This window comes from Ctenopharyngodon idella, chromosome 6 (assembly GCF_019924925.1).
Source record: "Ctenopharyngodon idella isolate HZGC_01 chromosome 6, HZGC01, whole genome shotgun sequence".
Lineage (NCBI taxonomy): Eukaryota > Metazoa > Chordata > Actinopteri > Cypriniformes > Xenocyprididae > Ctenopharyngodon > Ctenopharyngodon idella.
The window spans coordinates 31,791,606-31,811,627 of record NC_067225.1 but is presented as its reverse complement, the minus strand read 5'-3'; the positions used below and the strand labels follow the sequence as shown (position 1 = coordinate 31,811,627).

At 37.3% G+C, this 20,022-nt stretch overlaps 1 protein-coding gene across 6 annotated transcripts in view; it reads right to left on the bottom strand.

The window, feature by feature from the left end:
• Positions 1–17,169, bottom strand: part of tead3b (TEA domain family member 3 b) — a 46,300-nt gene extending 29,131 nt beyond the window's left edge. For 4 of the 6 annotated variants that reach the window (XM_051897399.1, XM_051897400.1, XM_051897401.1 and 1 more), the window contains exons 1-2: positions 16,992–17,169; positions 16,541–16,607 (exon numbers count right to left, since the gene is read on the bottom strand). The gene's annotated coding sequence lies outside the window, so the exon portion shown is untranslated. The remainder of the gene's footprint in view (positions 1–16,540; positions 16,608–16,991) is intronic. The other 2 variants (XM_051897402.1, XM_051897403.1) reach the window with 1 other exon arrangement.
• Between the last annotated feature and the right edge of the window lie 2,853 nt (positions 17,170–20,022).

The window sequence follows — 20,022 nt, the reverse complement described above, 5'->3', positions numbered from 1 at the left end:
AGAGGACTGACCAATTTAGACATCCACTCCGGAGTCTGAAAAACAGTGGGATTGTTTTGGACAAAATGCAACATCAGCACGCCTGGGGACCTGAGCGTTCTCGGCACTACTGATAAAGAAAGGGTACTACTGCTAACAACGGGAAACTGACATGGCTTATTCATAAAGAAATTAAAACAAAATAATTTATTCATACACCATGGGATATTGAAGAAATGTACTGTGTATACAAAAACATTTTTATTTTGAACCAAAACCCACAACAACACTGGCCAAGTAAATATAGTAAACAGTAGGATAAAAATGACAAATTATTTCCATGTTTTTTGCCACAAAATTACGTTTTATTATGTATGGAAAGTACACTCTCTCGCTCCCACTCAAACGCACACATACAGTACGGACACACATTCACACAGAAACATGTTGTTAGCGCTGCTCTGGTTATCCTATCAGTAAAATAGTTTAGCAACTTAAAAGCTATATGACATTTCTCACTAGCGAGGTAATAACGCCGCTGTTCTTCAAGCAGATAAACATACAGTTTCGCTGTTCGCTGCTGCCGAACACTTGAGAGAGACGCACAGACTTAGGTAATTCACACACTCTTAATCGCTCTCTCTCTCTAATAACTAGGGGTGTAACGATATTCAAACCAAACCGAAAAACCACGATACACCACCTACGGTACGCACCGCGGTACTCTCATGGTGTACCGAACACCCCCTGTCGCCCCAGCCCAGCCCTGGCCCATTGTTGAGGTTGACCTCACTTTACCTTATGTCACAAAACTAAATTCTTCCTTGACATTTGATTTCGTCCTGCGAATACAGCATTTTAGCCTAACCTCCAATAATCGCAATAAGCTCTGCGTTTTGTTACTTCCGATAAAAAAAAAAGTGCCTATATTAGAGATGCACCGATACTAAATTTTTCTGCTGATACCGATAGCCGAATATTCAGAATGATATCGGCCCATGCCGATATCATTCAAAAAATCTCTCCTAAAAAATGCTGCAAACTATACAGGGGACCCTCTCATTTGGTACACTATAATATTAGCATATAGGTATTATATTCAGCTGCTATTTATTTTCAGATATAATAACTACACTTAAATAAAAACTAAAATATTTGTATAAAACTCAGTTGCACATAAGGTAGTTTTCATAAACACTTGTCTTCATGGCCAATTTATTCAAACATATAATTAACAGTAAATAAGCTCCTGTCTAACTAAATGTGACGTTATGTGACATATTGTTGACAAGCTATTTTATCGACGTCTTTCCGCGGTTGAAACACAGATTAAGTGATTACATGAGACATGATACATTCCGGTAAGTTGTACTATATCTTTCAGCATAACTTTTGATGTTCATGCATGTTTTTGGAGATATATCTTGTATTAATGTGGACGAAAAGACTCGTGCGCCACACTGCCGCTTGATTGGAGGTGCTACAGCGATCTGTCACATCACATTTAAAAGCGTTAAAACAGCATTTATTAGGGATGCACTATATCGGCCACCATATCGGTATCGCCGATATATGTTCATTTTTAATGTTATTGTTATCGGCCCAATAAAAAAATTTAGCCGATATATTACAGCCGATAAATAATTGATTATTTCCTTCAGCTGAGACACTTCAGATATGCACTGTTCACCATTATGGTTTTGAAATGCTTGAAATATGATTGAAATCACTCCAAAAAAGGAAAATACAGTTAAGTACAGCACAAGTCTGTCATATAGGCTAAATAAAATTATAATGAGAACATTATAATTGTGTGCTTGGGACATGGCTTTTAATGGTGAGACTTTTGTTTTTGTAATCAGGCTCTCAAAAATTATATAAAAATTTTTATTTAGATTTATCGGTCAATATATCAGTTATCGGCTTTCAAATATTAAGAATTATCGGTATTGGCCAACATTTTCATATCGGCGTATCCCTAGCATTTATTGTTTGAATTTCGTGATAAAATGGCCAGCATTTGAAAACTGAGACTTTATTTCTCATCAGAAGTAACAAAGCACAAAGCTCTTTGTGATTATTGGATAGGAGGCGGTACAATGATGTAGCAAAAAAACAAAACAAAAAACGCAGACCTGGCAACCCTGGATTGAACTACGGGTGATTCATAGGGTCAAATACAGCCTGCTTTAATGTCACTATTTTTTAAGTGTTAATGCGTTATTGTCACGTTAACTAAATTGAACACAAGAGTGATTTTCTTCACACACAGTATGAGTTGCAGTCTGAACACGTTTTTCCGCACCCTTTTGATTGACAGGATATAATCGGCCCTCATCATCGGCTGTTTTTAAACAATCGGCCGATGGCCGATAGTGATAATAGCTTTTATCGGCCAATACCGATTGTTGGCCGATACATCGGTGCATCTCTAGTCTATATACATACATACACACACAAGCCATGGTGTTGAATTACATGTATATGACCAAAAAGCCATGTTTGTACCATGGTATTTTCTAAGTGTTAAAAAAAAAAAACACTATTTATGCTAATCTCACGGTGTTAGCGAAAAATAAATGGGGAAAAAAAAAAAAAGGTACAAATTCAAATTCACAAAACTGTCCTGAAGGAACAAAAAAAACCCAAAAAAAACAAACCAGCAGTTGCAAAACACAATGATGCAATGCCTTGCCAACAAAGAACAAAGAAAAAAGAAGTTTATTTTAATAGGCAACTAACATCTGGTAGTGCATTCTCTCTATCTTACCCTTTTATCTTGAAGCAACTTTGCAAACATGAACTTTCAGTTTCTTTCAAAAAGAGACATGGCAAGTGAGCAAGAATAGGTCAGATGGACACAACTGCAAAACATCTGTTGCAAAACAAACACGCTCATCCTCGAACGCTGAAGGCCATTCAACTCAATGTGATGCAGCCGATGCAAACACAAAAACTCCATTTTCCCATAAGGCAGCTGGGACTTAACTTTGAATGACATGGCACACATATTTAGTCCAACACAGGGGCACTTTCCCGCCTCCTCTCTCTCCCTCCCAACCAAACAGAGCTCTTAGTCAGTATATAATGCAGAAGAATTTCCATGTGGTCCAGGAATGTAAATAATGCAGTAAAAGCCACGCAGCGCACACATTCATTGAGACGCCCATTGAATGAACACAAGCCCTCCCTGCCCACTATCTCACAGAGCTCCAACACAGTATGTATTGTTGTCAGTTGAAGTGTTGAATTGGCTCCAGCACTGATTCCTCGCAATCTCTGTAGTAAAAAGTCCAGGGAAACACACTTCAAAGAGCAATATGATCTAATATCAATTACAACACATTGATTTACAACCAGTTTTTCCCCAGAGCTGACGCTTCCAACCAATGCGGTCCGGCATGGAATCATGGAGGAGTTTGGGGGGGACTGAAGTTGCCAGACTATTCTTACCAGAATCAGAACGATTAGTCATACGGCCGTTCCAGGAAAGGGGCAATGATTGAGGTTTATTTGGTGGCCTCTTTACTTGGATTTTCCTCTCAGAGAGTTTGTTTATGACTCAAAGTCAGACACTGTGGTCACATTGCACATGGACAGGCATTAAGAGACAGAGGACTGGACTAGAACTGAATGGTGCCTTCATGACGTAGCACAAAAAAATTACACAGCTGATATAGATGTTCACTGTAGTTATGGTTTACTGGTGAAAAGATCTAGATGCTTGAAGTGCAGTTACCAGACAAGTTTCACAGAATACAGGCTTAGCTGAGCTGTAGATGTGTCAATTAAATGGTGGAAACAAAATGCTATGGATTATTATGTATTTTAAGTATGTTTTAGTTTGTACGCATTTTGTGAACTGTTGATGAAGATTTGCAATAAAGCTTAGCAAAATACTCCCAGAGACACACTTATGCCACCAAACTACATGTAAATATATAAAAAAAAAAAAATAATGAAGGAATAATAAAATGCTTGTGCACCATGGATTAAAAAAATCTTTGATGCCCTAAATAATAATTTGGTTTTTTTTGTTATTGTTGTTTTTTTAACAATAGGCAAGTTAACTAGAAATGTGATTATATGGCTATGATTTATCAGCTTAAACATATCCTATTTTACTTATCAGACTAATGAAGATAACATTAAAAAGTTACAGACACACTTTAGTTTAGGGTCCAATTCTCACTATTAACTAACTATAAACTATGACGTGTGCCTCAATAAACTCCTAATTACTGCTTATTACTACCTTATATTATACCTAATAGTTGTTAACTTTAGATATTGAGTAGAATTAAGGGATGTAGAATATGGTCATGCAGAATAAGGTATTAATATGTGCTTTATAAGTACTAATGAACAGCCAATATCCTAGTAATATGCATGCTAATAAGCAGCTAGCTAATAGTGAGAATTGGACCCTAAACTAAAGTGTTACCAAAGTTAAATTTATCAGTCAATATCCAGAAAATGCCATGGAGGAGTCTTGGCAAGAAATCAATTTTTGGGTTAATCAGAAAAAAAAAGAAAATTCATGAATCTATCATGGGATTTAATCCAAATCTGAACTTCCCAACATTATTTCAAAACAATTTTACAATGTCACACTTTGAAATGAAAATGTGCTATGTTTCTCAAAGAAGCAAGATCTCCACGTCTTGCTTATTATTATTATTATTATTATTATTATTATTATTATAACGTCTCTTCCACTCTCAATAAGTCTTATTACATTTCAGGGTCTCCGCTAACTGTCAAAGGAGCAGAGGGACTTTCCAGTGCAAAGAGCGAGCGCTGGAGTCCATCTGCGTGTTAGTCATCCCAGCCGGACATTTTTGGCGGGAAACAAGTGAGTGGAGGATCCTGTCCAGGAGGGAGGTCTTCACGCCATCCTGCCAGTGAAAGAAGGGATGCGGGGGAAGGTAATGGTTGCTCGGCAGGGAGCCAAACCTAACGATTAAATCCTACTTTCTGTTTTCCCGTCTGTTGGACATGTTAATATCATATAACGCAAGAAAAATAGGAATGCACCAATATTACATTTCTGGCCAATAATAATTTTCATGTTATGGCCAATAATCAACAAATGGTGAATATTAAATATTTCTATACTATAATATTTATTGTTTATTCCATGTCTAAATCAATTAAAAACTAAAAATTGCCAATTTTAAATGATAATTAGGCATCAGACTTAAAGGATTAGTTCATTTCAGAATTAAAATTTTCTGATAATTTACTCACCCCCATGTCATCCAAGATGTTTATGTCTTTCTTTCTTTAGTTAAAAAGAAATTAAGGTTTTTGAGGAAAACATTCCAGAACTTTTCTCCATATAGTGGACTTCAACAACTTCCGCCTATGTCACACGTAACCTCTCCAACGTGATTATGTCATGTGTGGCGCATCGCAGAGCAGTGCAAGATGAGCATTTGTGGTAAAAAGTATATAATTTGTATTTATTTTTTTTAGAAAATGACCAATCATTTCGCTAGATAAGACCCTTATTTCCACGTCTGGGATCGTGTAGAGCCCTTTAAAGCTGCACTGAAACTGACATTTTGGACCTTCAATCCGTTGGTAGCTGTTGAAGTCAGGAAGTGCCAGAAGTATGGAGAAAAACCCTGGAATGTTTTCCTCAAAAAACAATTTCTTTTCGAATGAAGATAGAAAGACATAAATATCTTAGATGACATTGGGCTTAGTAAATTATCAGGAAATTTTAATTCTGTAGTGAACTAATCCTTTAACTTTAAGTTAGCAACTGATGATGACAAATGTCATAGCATGCATTATCCGGCATCGATGACAATAATACATTTTAAAATCTCTAAATGACCAATAACATATGGTACCGATAAATGGACTTCATACTCTACACAAATGTGAATTCTTGGTCAACTCAATGAAGTTGGACACTTCCAGGGGATATGAAACCTAAACAGAAAGATGTAGAGATTTAGAGGAATCTACGCTAAGGTGTCACAACTAGCCTGGGAAAAAATGGCCTAAAATTAAAGTATTTACAAGAGTGCGAATTCCCTTTTTTAGTATTAAGTAATGCACAAAGCTTTTTCAACAAGCTGTTTTTCCTGTCTAACGCAGCTCAGAATGTGAGATTTGTTAGGAAACTGTTGCAGCTGGAACACTTGTTGGCAATAGGCGCCTCCGGGGAGCTTTTCCCTCCGGGCAGCCTTCACAACACACCCGCCCTTCACTCACGCACTGAGAGTACACACCGAATACTCTTCAATGTATTCTGCTCCTTCCCAAACACACACACACAGTCAGCAGTGAGAGAACAACAGGGCTGGACAAGTGTAGCAGCAGCTGCTGGTTGGGTTCAGATTACAGATAAAGACGTTTAGAGTGCCTCCTTCTCTTCTCCTCATTGTCCAGCACAGAGTTCCAACTACAGCCAAAAGCACATCCTTCACACCATGAGACTCTTCTACTTCCTACTGGAGAGGAAACTCATTTTAGACCATCCCTTACTTGTATGATTCATCAAAGTAAACTAGAGAGAGTATGACTCAACCTATTCTTGAGAAGTCATGTCTTCCCAGCATCACTTTTATCTTTTGTGACTGTCAGCGAGGATCACTGGAAAGCACTAGCTTGATTTATTTGCCAAAGCATAATGTATGCAAATCTGATGGGTGGGACAATCAAAATCAAAGATTGGTTCAAGCTTTATTCACACTTCAGTGTCTGTTTACACGATCGTTACGGCAGTTCAAGTCTGAACATGTCTATATGGATATGCGTGGGCCCAAAAGTGACAAACGTACATATACCTGCCATTCGCTCTGGTCTGTTTCTCTTTTTTAGCTCGTTGGCTTTGATGGTCTACACACCGTTTATGGCCTTCCAACCCAAGGCCATACACTGGGAACCGGCCATCATAAAACATATGGGTGGCCAACTAGAGGAACAACCTTAGAAAATCAACCTAGTTTAATTAGTTTAACTACATATAGTCACTGTTTTGTGAATTTTCACTTTGTCTTACCACTTAAAAAAGCCAGGAGAAATAATTATGTAATAGAAATCAGCCTACAGATAATGTACAAAGATATATTAAGGTTCAAAATGTGACTGAGTATGGGCTGGATCATCTCATAAGCTAAATATAGCGTTTGTTGGATATTAATACCATGTGTGCGCCAATATTACAATTCTGGCTTATTATTATTTATATGTTAAGGCCAAAAACCAATAAATGGCCAATATTAAATATACTATTACAGTGCTTCCCACAGGTTTGAAATATACTTGCGGTGGTAGCCGGGTGGAAAATCCTCCTATTACCCACGGCACAAAAATGGTCTACTACATGTGACAAACAACAAATAATGTGTGATTTTTAACAATATTTTTATTTATTGAAACTAATTTTAATTACATAGGCTACTATTACATTTAATTGCATACTAATATTATGCATTGTAAATTATGCAAAATTACAGCACTTAAATGGTAGAGTTCTCCTTGCTATGTCATTTAGTGTCTCTCTCAGTGAATGGGACACAGATTTCACTTATACTAGTAAAATCTATATATTGAATAATGTGTTTCAAATAATGTTCTTAGACTTCTCTTCCTTTGGGGGAGCATCCCAGCCAAAGACTACAATAATTTACTATGAATTAAATGGAAATCAAATTAAATACAATTTATTGTGCAACCAAAATACCAATAACGCCCAGAAGAAAAAAAAACTTAGCGTGTGACTTTTAATTATCGGGACTCTTATTTTGAAAAGTCTGTACTATTGCGGGCTGATCCTTCAGATGAGAGAGATAAAATATGCATTCTTACAACCGTCTAAAACATATTATATAAAGGCCATAAAGTAGACATTGTCATAATTCATCAACTCGAGTTCATTAGCAATCGTCTGGCATAATTGTGCGCTATTCATTGATAGAGAATCACTTTGAAGCGCGAGCCTGTAGAACGCGCAACAGCGCCGCCTTTAGTGACTTTGCAACATGCAACAATCTTTTTTAAATGAAATAATAGCATTTTGAAGTTTAATAATATATATACACACACAAACACCTTGTTTGTTGTGCTTGTTTGTAGGGTTGCACAATTTGGCCAAACATTTTGTGCTTATATATTAATATGACTAACAATAATTATTATGATTATTATTATTGCTAAATAAAAATATTAATCAAAATAAGAAATATTACTATTGTAATTGTAGCCCCTCCGGTTCGAACCAGCCGCTTTAAGCAGGACTCGAACCCGGGCCCGTCCGCATGGGAGGCGGGCGCTCTAACAAGGAAGCTAAAGACCGCAGCTTTTACTAGCCTACATCTGTTACGTAATAACACCTTCAAAATTAAAAGCAAAAAAATTGAGTATTTAAGAATAAATATAACATTATATAAATAAGAAATAATAATAATAATAATTTTATTTTACAAAAAACTGCAGGGTTACCTGTTAACATGCAGGCAGCCTATTACTATAAATCATTACAAAGATCTAAGGATTTATTATAAAATATTATATTATTATGATAAAAATCTGTGACAATTTCATAATTTAGGTCAGGAGATATGCAAAATCAAGAGTCCATGTCTGAAATGATAATTTGAGCCTCTTATGCATCCACTGTAGAAAAAAAAAACTCCTGTACGCTTCTACACACTGGAGAAAAACATGCGGATTATCATATAAATGTAAGTATTTATTTATTTATTTATTTACCCAAAACAGGATGGAGTGAGCATTACTGAGCGCTAAACACGTCTGTTTCATTCATACTGGAAGCTGGAGGGCGCCCTCGCGCAAAACCTCCACATATGCCTCACAGAAGTAATAACTAATAGCTAGTAATATCTGCCTACATGTACTTGCATAGAGCGTTTAGAGCCTTAGATGTGATATTAATCAAGTTTGATAGTATTAAAACAAGTTCTCCATTTCAGAGCTCTGACTTCCAGCACATAATGTAAGCTATTATATTAAGTTTGTTTAAAAGTCAGGGAACTACTGGAGATACATCGCTTCAGCTCCCTTCCAGTACTGTTAGCTTATCTGAGAGAGTAAACATTTTCGGTCTCAACACATCTCTCTTGCATTTTATCTCTTTCTTCAATTCTCCATCTCCCAGTCACGTTCTTTCCTTCTCTGCATTTAGCTCTAATAAATTCTACCCTTCTCCTCCAACAACTTCCTCTTACTTCCTCTCTGGCTCGGCACTCAGGAAACAATCACTGTTGAAGAGTCTGTGAGAGAGAGAGAGAGCTGCCGAAAAGCTCGACAGACGAGAAAAGTGTAAAATTACTTAGAGAGTGAATTTAGGGATAAAATGCTCTTACTCAACTAAGAGCACTAAAATGACTCTTTACATGAACAGAAGCCCCTCGTGGAAATAACCCTTGACGCATACGAGACAGCTAGACATGAATCTCCAGTATATTAACAGCTCCCGATTCCTGACTTTCGACATTATCCATGGGGGTGACTTTCCAGGACGGCCGTCTGCTCTCAGATCTCTCCATATGGTTTGCTCTAGTCCTGATTCAGTCAGCAGAGGAAAGACTGACACAAAGAGCGCCGCGTGTGCCAGAGGACTCGCTCGAACGTCTGATTCAGCACTTTCCGAGGAAAAGCGTCAGGCGAATTTGTGAAGGAGTGCTCTTGCCTGACTTGGTCATTTAGTGGCTGAGGCAGGGGCCCATGCCAAACCCCACGAAAACCGAAAAGACATGCATAAAGAGACAAACGCTCACAGGACTCTTGGGATGGCAGAAAGAAAGAGGCCCCATGTGCTGATCTCAGAGTCACACTTCTACGCCAAAATGATACAATCTACTCAAGTTCATACAAATTATACTTGCAATCTGATTTATTGAGTACACTGTTAAAATGATTTTTCCAAGTGATAAATAAAACAAAGATTATTGGAATATGTTTTACAAGAAAATACTATTTTAGTCTTTCTACTTAAAATATCACATATTCCCCCGGTTTCACAGACGAGGCTTAAGCTAGTCCCAGACTAAGATGCATGTTTGAGCTGTTTTAACTGAAAGAAACTTGTACTGACAGATCTTAAAATACGTCACTGTCATTGTTTTGTCTCAAGATGCACACTAGGCTTGCTACGGTAGTCGGTGTTACCGGTGTTCAGTCGCAACACCGGTTTCATCACTTGCCCACCGCGGCACCGAAGTTAATTTTTTTTTCCACTTTAATGCGTTAAAAATATTTGCATTTAATGCTATTAACGTAATATCCGTTTTCTGCGTTATATGATGAAGCTCTTATTCATGCTAATGCTTTTAAACCATTCAAGCGCGACAAGGCAAAAGAGAACGCGCTGTCTGTGAATGTCCTGCCTATGTGACACACACACACACACACACACACACACACACACACACACACACAACCCGCGCGCGCCAGTATCGAGTTCTCTTCTGCTCTTAATAAACCGTAACACACACAAATTATGCCAAAATGTCCGTTTTGTCGAGCGTTTTTCAGTAAGAGTAACCCACCATTCAAGCAATTGCCGTTCATTTGAAAGTCGGCCTTTCCGTAACAAAACATCGAAAGCTCAGCTGAACAGCTGATCATAGCTGTACAGTTTTACAGCTGTTTTATTTTTCATGTCAAAAACATTCCTAGTCGCGGAGAGCGCAGTTCATAGTTGCATAGCAATGACAGATGCCACGGGAGCGCAAGCGCTTTGGAAACAAGGAAAAGCGCGTGGCCGCGCTTTCCATGCGTTTTTAGACGCGATATGTGAACGGCCCCATAAGCGAAAAGAGGTAGCCCCCCGGTGACACCGGTATTACCGGTGTTGTCTCATGTCGATTAACCGGTGGAAAAATTTTCTCACCGTCACATCCCTAATGCACACCAGTAATGTTTTTTTCTAGGGTACATTTATAAAAGCTACTTAAATGCCCTAATTGAACTAAGGCCTAATCCTGGCTTAGTCTAAGCCCTGTCTGTGAAACCGGGTCTTAATTCGATGTGTTACTTGCCATTTCTTTGTAATTAATCGTGCAATTTACTAGAAATTTCCTGGTGAAAAGGGTTTTAAAGTAGGGCTGCACGATATATCGTTTTAACATCGCAATGCTAAAACATTGCGATGTTAATCCGTACGGACCAGACACCACAGTTCAAAACGCACAAGATTCTCGGATTAATTGCAAAATACAATGAAAGTTTATCATTTGCAGGTGTTTGGCACTTTTCCACATTATGGTATGGTTTGGTACGGCTCACTTTTTGGCGCTTTTCCACTGCATGGTACAGCTTGATGCGGCACGGTATGGCTTGCTTAAATAGTACCATCACGATGGAGGTTCCAAGCGTGCCGTACCGATACTAAATGTGATGTGTAAACACTGCAGATCAATGATTGATCAGAGAATCATCACTACCAGCGTCATTGGATTTGAAACACGAGACACCAAACCCACTAGATTTAAATAGTCAGTAACAGCCACCGCAGTATCATTTGTTTGCGCAACTTTTTTTAAACGACTTACTTTAAACGACCATCGCATGCAACTTGAAAAAAGAAATGGCTGTATCGTGGTCAGTAGACAAGGTAGACGTGGAGCGGATCCACGGCAGTAGAGGCAGCGCAACTATACGATCAGTCTATAATCCCACCCACTTTGAAGCAGTACTAAACTGCAGTGGAAAAGCAAACCGAAAGTAAAGCAAGCCGAGCCATGCTGTACCGACCCGAGTCGTACCATGCAGTGGAAAAACGCCATTAGGCCCTGTCAGTTTTAACATTTAAGCGATTTCAAACCATTCGAGTTCAAGAAGGCGCGAACAAGCGCTCAATTCTGAACACGCGCGCCATTTTCTCTGCACACATAGCCGCGCAGACGCACATGAACACCATATTCCATTCTCTTCCTCATCTTGAACGGAAACATACACGCAAAATTATGCCGAAATGCATGTCTCTGCGAGTACCCTCATAAACACAGTTGCTTATGGCTTAAGTGAAGGTAAATAATTGAAAAATAAAACGGATGTGTAACAGTATATTGTATCCGCGCATTAAATGTTAAAGTGACAGCAGCCTAATATTCCTGCTGCTTTCTGTGTCATGAATGTTAATCAAACAACAAAAGACAAAGAGAAAATCACTTTTGTAGCTTTAACACAGATTAATTATATTTAATTTATACAGTGAAGACTTTGCAGTGTTATTTTACATTTGATTATTCAATTTCTGTACCTGAATACTGTTAGATTTAGCCTACCTAAAAGATTTAAAGCACTGTTTATTTATTTGTGTCTTCTTCGTTCAATTATATTTATCTTTGCATGTAATTTGTCTATGCGGATTCACTCACCTATAAAATCGCCCCAATGATTCTAGAATGATTAATTATTTTCCAAATAGATTCCCATATCACATTATATATATATATATATAGCAGAAAAACAAAATATCGCTAAGTCAGTTTTTTCCAATATCGTGCAGCCCTATTTCAAAGTAAATCCTACACCAAATTTTTTCCAGTATATTACAATTAGATTAAAGCTTAGATTAGAAGTTTTCAAAACAAATAATGCAAAAGTATAAAAGATAGCCAACAAAATAGCAAAATTCATTGGTTTGATCTAAAATGGAAAACAATCGATCTGTAAAACTAGAGTAGATGCATTTGATAATACATCAAAACAACGCTAGATTTAGTGGAATTTTTCATCCGTTTTATCAGGTGAGTATGTTCCCTTAAAGTAAAGTACACATCTCTTCAAAAAGCCTTGTGATCTAACATATCATACATAATTTAAAGAGATAGTTCAGTCAAAATCAGTCATATCATATTCGGAAACTAAGTGGGGTCCGAAACGACACTACACCAATAAAAGTAAATGGGTCCAATGTTGTTTTGGACCATGTTTAGTTTTACACGAGACATTTTTTAAAATATCTTCTTTTATGTACAGGTACAGGTTTTGAATGACTTAAGGGTGAGTAAACGATGACAGAATTTTAATTTTTGAGTGAATTATTTCTTTAATACTTACGGCTAGTGATTTGAAGAAACCCAAACCCAGTAAGCATGAGCCATAACTGAAGTTAATTAATACATTTAGTAATGATATGACAAAAAAAAAAAAAAAAAAAAAAAAAAAAACACCAACAATGTTCACTGTAATAATTAATCACACTCACATGAAAGATCTTCTTAGCAAACAATGTCAAATAAAAGCAACTACAAGAGAGAAGGCTGAAAATAGTCAACTTGCCTTCCTTTTTCCAATTCACATTACTAAATTAGATGCAACTCAGGTGCATGTGTGCGTGGAGCGTAGCTGACTGCCGCGTGAACCCCGGTGCACTGCCACAAACAGTTGGTTTCAAGAACAACTGGAAAGTTTAGCAACTTCAGACAGACAGAAACAAAGGCTATACTGTTCTAGCCCACAGCTCGCCCCTCCCTCAATCCGAAAACGGCCACAGAGAAGCCAGAAAATCTTATCTGCCAATGTCTCGCGCAGGAAATGTATGTAAACAAGTGTCCCGGGAGCAGGCATTAATTCTCGGTGCAATGTAAACACTCTTTCATGGGCCGCCTCTCCATCATAATTAATAAAGCATAGCGACACATTCTGTGTGCCTTGGCTCGCGTCTCGCCACAGGCTCCTTCGACCGCGACGTGGAAAAGGACTTTAATTTGAAAGGGAAAAATTAAATTTTGGGGAACTGAAGACCGTATAAAATGTTTCCTTCTGCAAACACAGGGCGGTGAGGAGGCCAAACGACAGTGCATCATCAAGATGTTCTCTTTCTCTCAAATGCTTGAAAACACACACAGCTAGATATTTGTTCAGAGCTCTGTTGACAGACAGGTAAGTGGTCACCATTTGGAGAGCCACTTCTGCGGCGGGTGCTAAAAGGCCGCTTCAGTCTGCACAAATGGAAAGAGGCTCATTACGCTCTCAGCTGGGCCCTTAACACAAACCAGCTAAAGGAACTGTCAACTGGCCAGCAACATAAACACATATGGCACAAACAATCTGCTCCAATCGCGCACGCTCTATCCTTTTAGGAGGATACGTTGCATCGAGAACTGCTGTGAAGATGACTGCAAACTTCAGGACTGGTTTGGGTACTGGACTGAGAGCTCTGCGCAAGAACAAACAAATCATTAAAACTGATTTGTTAGCTTATTAAACAGTAAAGCTCTATTTAGCGCGGAAGAGCAAAAGCAGACGTTGAAATGCCCTCGCTCGGCAAAGCCTGACAGCGGAGGGAGTTCGGGGTTAGTTTGTGATGTCTGAAAAAATGAGAACAGCAAACAGAAAATTTGCAGCTGAGCAACAAATGTGGCCCATCGCAAAAGCCATAAAAGGCAACATGCGGCATCTGTTTAAATTCACCCCAAAAAAATGTATGTCTGCTTAAAATGCAATGCACAAATGGGTTGCATTTAAAACAATCAGGAAAAACCTACAATTTAGCATTAAACTAATATTTAAAAAAAATCACCTCCTTTCCAAAACATTGCCTCAAAACCTGGTCAATGGAAAAAAACATGTTTTGTTTCACATTTTCTGTGAATTCTGAGTGTTAATGTCATTTACAATCATTAAACTGTATTAAGTCTAAAATCAGCATTACATTATCCATGCTTTGTGATCTCCATCAATATTGGCCATTGAATACTGCATTAGGGACCACTAACATTAACAACTAGAGGGCTTGAGCTTACATATTTACCCAAAGAAATTTTTCAACACACATTTCCGTACCTCAGCGGTGACTTACAGTAAAGTGCACACATCACATAAGTGGCAAATACCAGGACAGGTTGCCTAAAGTGCATGTCACAAGCTAAAGTAGACTAAACTTCCCTTAACAATACACTAATTGGTTTCATTTGTTGTTGATCAGATACTGGGGTGACGTCTCAGTAAATTTTAGATATCAAATATGCACAAAAAAAAAAAAAACCCAATTTAGATTTGGCTCTAAATGAACCAATCAAAATGTAAACAAAAAGTTAGACAAAACAAAATGGAGCACAATTTAGTTACTTTTACTGTTGACTAAACAGAAAACACCACAACATCTGGTGTACATACAGTCTCTTTAAAGAGAAACAATATGCAAACAAACACAAAAAAGAATTTCACACAACAACAATCACTTCTAAACAAACCTTAACACCACTTGACCTAAATCTAGATGGATTTCAACCTTTTTTTAGAAGCCCAACCTTTCTAAAAGGAGGTAAAACATAAGACAACCCAACCAAGCAGCAGAACTTGAAGAGGCAGTTTGGGCTGAACTGACTAAGTCGAACCTGAAGTGCAGCATTTCTGTTTAACGAAACCTGTCCATTAATAGAAAGTCAGAGGAACAATCAAAATGTGGAGGGCATCGTTAAACACACTTGCATATGTGTGGGAGAACTAAAAAAATAAAATAAAAACTCACATATTATGAGGTGGACAAAACTGAAAATACTTGGGTCTCACCCACTCACCCAGAAAAAAACTGAAAAATGCAAATTAATACACTGATGAGACAGAAATGTTATCAATAAGATGAGAATTCGTTAACCCTCCTACTGTATTGTGCCAGTAATTTGTCACATTGAAAAAAAAATTAATTCATGAGGGTCTAAAGACACTCTTTACGGACGAAGTGTTTAATCTGGTCGCAAATTAGGCCTATATGATGTTTAAAAATTATATTATTTATATATTTTTAAATTTCATAGATTTACAGAAATTATTTAATCCTGTATAACATCTTGAAAGGCCATGATTGGTTCTTCAACAAATTTGACCATAAAGACCACAGATGAAATATATTTTTATTAAAAACAACCTGTAAACTGCTTTTATTTGTTTGTTTGTTTACATATCCTTGAAAATGTCACAAAGCCGGGTTCATACACCAAAAAGGTTAAAAATTATCTTAAAACCATAAAAGGGTTAATATCGAAACCTTCAATTTGAGGAAAGATAGCTGTTTGGGCGGGAAGATCACTCAACGTCACTGCTTTACCTGAGGTAAACTGATCTTTTTTTTTTTATCGACAAAATAGCTTTTTTTATACCAAAAAAAAAAAAAAAAAAATCATTCTAGTATAAACAATAGATTACAAACATTAAGACATAAAGCCTCATACAAAATATGAAAATTATTTAATTCGGTTTTGATAAACCAGTCTGAATTGTACTATATGTAAAGTGCCTGAGGGCAAATACGACCGTTTCCACAGAAATCAGTTGTTATTATCAAATCAACTAGTTTCATAATAAATTGTTTTTAAATAGGTTAACTTAAAACAATATTATGGATCTATTTAAATAGCTTACTGAATCAACATTATACTTTTCTTTCCAACAGTGTCATTTGTTTTCACTTCACATGTTCTGAAGAAAAAAAAGTTTAGTAAATAAAGAGCATCACGTTTGATGCACATATTTCTCTACTCTTAAAATTATGTCAGCATTAACCTCACCGAAATCACTAAATATTTAATATAGTACACTTCTTGAGCCTGTCAAGTGAAACAACACTTACCTGATAACGCAGAAAAAGGGGTGAACGATCTCTCCAAACACTTCTGTCGTTTCTCTCTGACAATTCTCTGGAACAACAAAACCTCTTTGCTTATTTTCAATCACAAGTGTTTGGAAAATCCTGCTACCAGAGTAAATAAGAGCCTGTGCAGACGAGCATGACATTTTCGACTTAACTTCTACGTGCAACAATGGAAGCGTTAGTTAGAATAATGTTTCTAACTTAAAAGTCTAATTCTAAGGCAAAAGTTCCCGGCTATCAAGCTAAAATCGGCTTCCTCGCTCTCTCACACTCACAATTACAGCATATCCACACGGAATTGTGTCCCTCATCCCACCCAACGCAGGGAGTTCCGAGGAAAAATGCAAAATATGACAAAGATCTGAAAACTTCGCTAGAGCGGCATGAAAAACGCGATCAGACAAAGGGAACGAGTGAATCTAAAACTCACCTTTATTAGGAAACACCTCTACCGATAGAACAGGACGAGGTTTATTTCTTTAAAGTTATATTTATCTTGGTGCTCTATTGTTTTCAGTAATATTTCTCCCGGTTTGACAGTAAAGGTGGAATGCGAAGTATGGGTTTGGTATGAAATTCACGCACTTCAGTGGAAAACGAAGGAGGGAAAAAAAGTTTAAGGAGGGGCCACTGTTGAGCGTCAATCAACACGGCTGGGGGCGGAGATTTCTCCAAAGGCCCGCCCACTTTGGGCCACATGAAAAAAAAAAAAGGGAAAAAAAGAAAGCTGTACTTGAGCTACTGTACTTAGTGTAACAAATGAAAAAACAAGTTTAGGTTAATGTGATTACTTTTTTTTTATTAATGACAGGAAGACAATTGACAAAAAAAGAGGAGCACATTCCCTAAAATGTACCGTCATCACCATATCTTTTTTTATTGCACATTTTTCTAAAATATTCAAACTACTAATATGTTACTGTAACTTTCTTTAATTAAACACTTGTAAACTAGTTAGACTAGTAACTTTTACTAGTTAACTAGTATTTCAGAGTCTTTGCAGATATAAAAGATACATGTTTTGGAAGAAAGGAATTTCATTGAACAGGAATGTTTCCCATGTGACTCACTGAGATTGTATATTTTTAAATTTATACATGTTATATACTCATAGTCTTAAGACAAAAATTCTGAATAATTCATAAAATCTGCCTTTTTCAATATAGGATTAAATGTTTTTATAATAATAATAATAATTTAAAACATCTGTATAATTAATTCAATATTTAAATAGCTTATAACTGCATAAACCAATGATTATCTTTGCAGGTCAAATACTGCATGGTTCCCAGACCCTTTTTTAGAAGTCCATCATCATCTTCATCTTCCTTGTCCAGGAATTCTAATAGAATCCATTCAACATTCCAGAGCGATGAGTGTGAACAGTGAAACCTCTTCACCACAACCACGTCTCAGGGGAGCAGAGCAGTCAAACTCAGTGATGTAATATCCTGGAAGGGAGCCTAAGATTATAATGCATGCGTGCTGCTTTAACATACATCTCTACAGGCATAGAGCTCCGTCTGTAGGTCAAACCTGAAACTTGTGAGTATATAGTCCAAAGTAAAGATCAGCTAAGAAAAGTTAACATTTTACAAAGGTTATACAAAGCAACAGGGACAAGATGAGGAAGTAGTTGAAACTATCACAGCAACTCTAGTTGGTAAACTTTTCTAAGACCTACAAGTTTGGACAACCAACCCAGCAGGCTGTGACAGATCATCTGGTCTGGCCTGAGGCTGAAAGTTTAAAGAGAGATCCTCAGTGTAACATCACAGCTTAAGCTGAGCTAAAGTGATAATAACACCACAGAGACTTTCATTTGTTGTTCAGTTCATTCATTCGGCCCCATGCAATGACTTACTTAATCTTCAAGATCTATATTTTTACTTTGTAAGCTTTAGAAAAGCATTTAAAGTCAGCATTCACAATCTATTATTAGATTGTAAGTTTGCTATTATTGCCATGACATTAATTAAATGAACATTAAGCAGAATTAAAAGCCTAAAACAAATGTCAAAATAGCTATTTGGCTATTGGTTAACATCATTTTCCCTGTTAAAGCTGCTTAAAGGGTTAGTTCACCCAAAAATGAAAATTCTGTCATTAATTACTCACCCTCATGTTGTTCCACACTCGTAAGACCTTCGTTCATCTTCGGAACACAAATTAAGATATTTTTGATGAAATCCGACTCAGTGAGGCCTCCATTGCCAGCAAGATAATTAACACTTTCAGATGACCAGAAATCTATATTTAAAACAGCTCATGTGACTACAGTGGTTCAACCTTAACGTTATGAAGCGACAAGAATACTTTTTGTATTTTGTATACACTGCTTCATGAAGCTTCGAAGCTTTACAAATCTTTTGTTTCTAATCAGTGGTTCGGAGCGTGTATCAAACTGCCAAAGTCACGTGATTTCAGTAAACGAGGCTTCGTTACGTTATAAGTGTTTCGAAACGTTTCGAAATTTCAATGGTTCAGTTGACTTTGGCAGTTTGATACGTGCTCTGAACCACTGATTCGAGACAAAAGATTCGTAAAGCTTCGAAGCTTCATGAAGCAGTGTTTTGAAATCGCCCATCACTAGATATTGTTGAATAAAGTCGTTATTTTGTTTTTTTGGCGCACAAAAAGTATTCTCGTCGCTTCATAACATTAAGGTTGAACCACTGTAGTCACATGAACTGTTTTAAATATGTTTTTAGTACTTTTCTGGGCGTTGAAAGTGTTAATTATCTTGCTGTCATTGGAGGCAAGCAAATATTACATATCTTAATTTGTGACCTTCAGATGAACGAAGGCCTTACAGGTTTGGAACAACATGAGGGTGAGTAATTAATGACAGAATTTTCATTTTTGGGTGAACTAACCCTTTAAGCCATGGGTATACTTCGTTTTTTACGCATACTCTAGTGCACAGTCGAACACACAGCCTTGGAAAGTATACTTCATTCGACTCGTACGCGTACACAGACGTTTGACGCATGCGCAGTTTGGAGCAATCTCTCGCCACGAGTTACAACCCATGTAAACTTTGTATTCTTTTATGCTAGAGCTGTATAAATTAGGGTACTTTCTAACCTCTTTGCACAATCTCTCATCTATGTAGGCCTCCGTCGTACCTGTAGCTTGCATGTGTCCGGTTATGCAGTTTTTCTTTGACTACCTTGTGAATCGACACCCCTAGGGCACAGTTGCCACCTTGTGGATAAACGAATTACTGCAAAAACAATTAAATGTGCATGTGCGACCTGCGCATACAAAAATCCACCAGTGCGCGTACAGTACGCGCCTATTCTTCTGATCACGAAATTTGCGTCAAGCCCAAAATAGTTCACTTTTTACATGTATGCGAGGGTCAGCATATAGTGCACGTAACGCAAATTTCGTACGCGCACCACCGGATTTTTGTAACCTCGCGTACTTAGTACATGCAGGTCGCACATGTGCATTTA